This window comes from Ceratina calcarata, unplaced genomic scaffold, assembly GCF_001652005.2.
Source record: "Ceratina calcarata isolate Rehan_Ccalc_2016 unplaced genomic scaffold, ASM165200v1 scaffold162, whole genome shotgun sequence".
Lineage (NCBI taxonomy): Eukaryota > Metazoa > Arthropoda > Insecta > Hymenoptera > Apidae > Ceratina > Ceratina calcarata.
In genome coordinates, this window is record NW_017137498.1 from 857056 (window position 1) to 862491 (window position 5436).

At 38.7% G+C, this 5436-nt stretch overlaps 1 protein-coding gene across 1 annotated transcript in view; it reads left to right on the top strand.

Annotated features, from left to right (window-relative positions):
* Positions 1–25: 25 nt before the first annotated feature.
* Positions 26–5436, top strand: part of pot (zona pellucida domain protein papillote) — a 20702-nt gene continuing 15291 nt past the window's right edge. Inside the window, exon 1 of the mRNA XM_018037274.2 lies at positions 26–706. The gene's annotated coding sequence lies outside the window, so the exon portion shown is untranslated. The remainder of the gene's footprint in view (positions 707–5436) is intronic.

Here is a 5436-nt window from a genome sequence, read left to right on the forward strand (position 1 = left end):
GTTTAAAACATGTGCATATTAACGATCTGGATGCAATTTTAATATTAAAAACAATTGATTCAGATGTTGTTAATTGCTTGTTCAAAACTTTATATTAATTGTTTGTACAAAACTAAGTATTGGTTGATCATTAGGCTTGTTCAACTGCATAAGATTTATTGTCACTTCTAAGCCATTGATTTCCAATTCAGAGAGGGTGAGTATTGGGTAGGGGTTGAAACATCTACCCTATCGGCGTCGATCCAGTCCACAGATCAGAAACGCGGCCTCGCAGCGTTAGTTTACTTACGGCCTTGCTATATTTCTTCCATCAACTGTAACTGCTGTAACCAGCGCTCGAGTCTCCCGTATCTACGTGCACACGCACAAGTATGGAGTAAAGAAAAGGAGAGAGGGGTACATAGCATACGGTACACAGGCACAACACAAAACAGAACACGGCACCGTACCGGAGAGAAGAACCGCTCGAAACTGGCTGTGTTAAGAGGTCTCCCCTGTCGCAGGTAAAACGCCGCCGCTGGAAAGTGAGTTCAGTCGCGGCCGCGCGATCGCGTCGAACGATATTTACCTGCGCGTGCAAAATCCTGCTCGGCATTCAGGAGCGTAGCCGTCCGCTCCAGGAGCCTCGCGAGTGTGCAGTGCGCCGCTCCGAAAAACCATCCGTCGCAGATACTCAACACGTTGCCAGAGCGACCAGCCAGACAAGGTACGAGAAACTACCTGTTACGCTTCCTAAATTCCACGATTCCCCGTGTTACGCTGGTCGTTTTCAAACACCGATAGTATCATTATTGGTATGTACTACAGGTATATCGGCTTTTATTGACTTCTGTTTGATCTCATGCGACGATAATACAGGATGATTCGAACTTCCTCTGTTAAACGCCCGTCTTATGCAAGAATTATTACACGGGGATGCTGGAAAGCATAGTGCAGATCATGACAAATGTTGTAGCAATCTTTGAGATCTGTTTTGCAACTGCGTTATAATGGTTTCAAGCACTTAAAGATTGTGTAACGATGTTTTATTAAACAGAACTTGTTGTAAGTCGTGAAATTGTATATTATTCGACACAGTGTTACGTAGCATTTTCCTATCACTGCTTCCTGAGGTTTATGACTTTACTGCATGCGTCGTGCTACGTAGATACCTGGATCGTAGTCTCTCTTCACATCTTAACACCTCGACCTTTTACTAACAAGTTTATCGAACACAAAAGAAATACATAGATATATATATATATATCATGTAAAATTGTTAAGCAAATATTTTCCCATTTATATGCTCGCCAATTGCGTAAGTACGGCGATCCGACCTCGACACGGCTGCGTGCACACGCTGATTCGATTTGTCGCCATAGGAAAAGAGTAGATCCGTCCTCGCGGATGACGGCATCGTGACACCCACGTAGATCGAAAACTAGACGAGAATAAGAGAAGCCGCATACCTCGTCGAAAGTTTTGCCATTGAATTCCCCGTGACACTCAAACACGCCTCCGCGTGATCGTTGAACGTCATTCCCCTCCTACTCCTTTTTACTTCGTTCCCTTCTCTTTCCATAATTCCTCGAATGATTCGTACAATTTCCACGCTGCTCGCGCGCAGTTTTCACTTTCTCGAAAAAACATTGCCCCCTTCATGAGCAATTTATTAGCCCTTGCACCATAAATATCAATACCTATACATGTATTTTTAAATATACTTCTAAACATGACGACTAGCCGATACGAATTTACAATTTTTGTAAAGGTAATAAGTACACGATAGACTTTTTTATCATGGAGTCATTTGTATAGATAAAAGTCTACTATTTGCATTTGAAGTTGCATATAAAAATGTATACGGTAAAGTACAGTATAAAACAAACGTTTATGGATATGTCTACGTCAACTATTAAAAGTCCAGATGTTAATCATTATGACATGTAATCAGATCTCTTCGATTTATTTTCGCTATTTATAGAATCGTTCTATACTTCTAAGTGCTATACTTACGTCAGTAATAAGGAAATTAAAAATTAGAAAGTTTTGATATGTGCATATGGCATCTTTATCTGAACAAGTTATTGGTGATTGGTAACATTCGTAATAACCGGTTGTAAGAGATAATTACTTTCACTGACTCGCATGCACGGACGAAGAGCCCAATCTGCATGAAGGTAATGAAATTATAAAAGACCGTCGAGAGAAAGAGTTGGAGTTTTTAAGAAGCAATTGGAATTGCTTTGAGAAGACGGAAACAGGCATAATAATAAACAGACTGCGCATTCATATGAAAAACAAAATATGTATAATTTGAATTCAGAATGCAATTTAGATAACTTATCCTTTAAAAAGTGATAATGTATGTATACTTTTGTACAATATTAGATATTGAATATATTTTCGAAATCTGCAAGTTTCCTTGAAAGTGCATAAAATACGCAGTCTACTAATAAGTATTGCCGGTAATGTGATGATTTATGAGTAAGCTCTAAAAATGTTGAACACATTCACATCACACATTCAAAAAAGTAATTCTGCGATTCGCGGATTATACGTAAATGTCAGTGGAATTTATGTTTTGTATGCAGATTTCACTATTATGTGAAGCAAGATGCGTCAGGGAGGACCGGCTTCTACGTTTCAATCGTAAAACGACGAAACTTGTTTTTTAGCTACATGCGATTCCAAGAAAGCATTTCCTTGCTAATCGGGAATGGCAGGGGTCGTGGATTTATATATCCAGGGTATTTTCAAAAGTATGGGTTTAACTTTGAGGATACATTCAGTACACTAAAATAAGACACAAGGCTCCTATGAACATATGCCCAATATGATTACGTTTCCAAATTATAGTCGTTTTCAAATGTGTCAAACATGTTATTTAATAATTTTCATAGATCTTCTAATTCCTTCAAAAGTACCAGGTGTTGTTTGAGATCATTGACCACACTCTTGAATACGATATCCCAGTTCTTCAACATCGTTTACTGATGCGTCGTAAACCAAAGACTTTATATAGATGGCCCCACAAATAAAATCCAAGGACAAAAACAAATCTTTACGACCAATCGATTTATTGAGGGATTTGTAATTTAAAAACTATGTCGCTAGTCGACTAGCATGTGGTTGATGACATCATGCGATACGTCTTTTAATAGTTCGTGAAAGTCTTTCCTTAACAATGGGAAAAAATATTAACTGTATGATTTACCAGTTAATGTCCCATTTAGTCCGATCTATATCTAGCTATAAAAACTAGTCCGATCAATATCAATACAATGAAATCCTTTACTTATCTCGGAATGTAGAAAGTGTTTGGATTAAATACATTTTGTGATGTTTTGTACGAACTGATAAACCATATTTGAAAAAAGCAATCACGGCTTGATATACTATTATACTGGTATAATAATTTGCGTGCGGTGTCTCGCTGTTGTATGGAACGCGAGATGCCGGGGAGGTCCGCGTTTCGCCAGCTTCTACATTTCGGCCGCAAAACGACGAAACCACCACGGATAAACGAGCCGACCGAGTCCGGGTACCGCCCCCCGTCGAAAACCGGTCCTGCTCGCGGCCACTAGCCGATTTTGCCTCGCGAACCACACGCGATCGCCATCTTGGATCCGGCGTGGATGACGTCATTGATACAAGGCTCGGCCGGCTGCTTGCTCAATTCTAGCTGCAGCTAGAGGTGGAAACGGAGCCTCGATAGCAATGCTTCGTTGAACGGGCCTTGGCTATAATTTTTCTCTCTACCTTCAATTCAATATAAACCGTATCTTACAGTATTCTAACTACTCTTATACTCTATTCTATTAACGATGTCTACTAGGAGACATGACAATTTATACATGATCTCCCTCGTGATTCTCTCTTTTATAAAGTCTCAAGTTTACGTCATTGAAAATTATCAGAATGATCACAAAAAGTACAGTCTTTAAATGTCCTCGAGTAGTTATGCATAAATTGATAAGCAAAACATGTATTTCATTTATTATCGTTTAATCATACATCCAAGGAACTTCAAGAATTGATAGTATGGCAATTAAATATGGAAGAGGGTTTGCTCTTATTAGTATCCCTGTGCGTTATCTATTCTATGTAATTGGCGCTTAATGTACAGTGTACACAGTACAATCCTTTCATAAATCCCTTTATGTACCCTTTACCTGTAATTCATTATTCACATATACATAATAATAATAATAATATACATATATTAATAAATAGATGTTAATGGAACACTTATGAATTAATGTAACCCTTTTCAATGATTATGGGCCCAGCAATATGGAATGTGATAAAAATATTCATTAGAAAATACTATTTGTACATCTGGCTGTTGTGCTCTTGCTTCATATGAATGTGAAATATTTTTGCTTGATTAGTATTACAAATTGCGCCGTGACCCTTACGAAAATTTATTCAAGATATATTATTATTGAACGATTGTCTACTTATTGCGTATACACTGAATTAATTTACGCCACTACGTGGATGATGATATTGATGATATATCATTGATTGCGATCGAACAATGGAGTGTTGCTTAAGATTCTACGCCCATGCATTTTCATTTCCTTTGCGATTTCAACCAGTGTAGTATAACAAGAATNCACGGCTTGATATACTATTATACTGGTATAATAATTTGCGTGCGGTGTCTCGCTGTTGTATGGAACGCGAGATGCCGGGGAGGTCCGCGTTTCGCCAGCTTCTACATTTCGGCCGCAAAACGACGAAACCACCACGGATAAACGAGCCGACCGAGTCCGGGTACCGCCCCCCGTCGAAAACCGGTCCTGCTCGCGGCCACTAGCCGATTTTGCCTCGCGAACCACACGCGATCGCCATCTTGGATCCGGCGTGGATGACGTCATTGATACAAGGCTCGGCCGGCTGCTTGCTCAATTCTAGCTGCAGCTAGAGGTGGAAACGGAGCCTCGATAGCAATGCTTCGTTGAACGGGCCTTGGCTATAATTTTTCTCTCTACCTTCAATTCAATATAAACCGTATCTTACAGTATTCTAACTACTCTTATACTCTATTCTATTAACGATGTCTACTAGGAGACATGACAATTTATACATGATCTCCCTCGTGATTCTCTCTTTTATAAAGTCTCAAGTTTACGTCATTGAAAATTATCAGAATGATCACAAAAAGTACAGTCTTTAAATGTCCTCGAGTAGTTATGCATAAATTGATAAGCAAAACATGTATTTCATTTATTATCGTTTAATCATACATCCAAGGAACTTCAAGAATTGATAGTATGGCAATTAAATATGGAAGAGGGTTTGCTCTTATTAGTATCCCTGTGCGTTATCTATTCTATGTAATTGGCGCTTAATGTACAGTGTACACAGTACAATCCTTTCATAAATCCCTTTATGTACCCTTTACTTGTAATTCATTATTCACATATACATAATAATAATAATAATAAT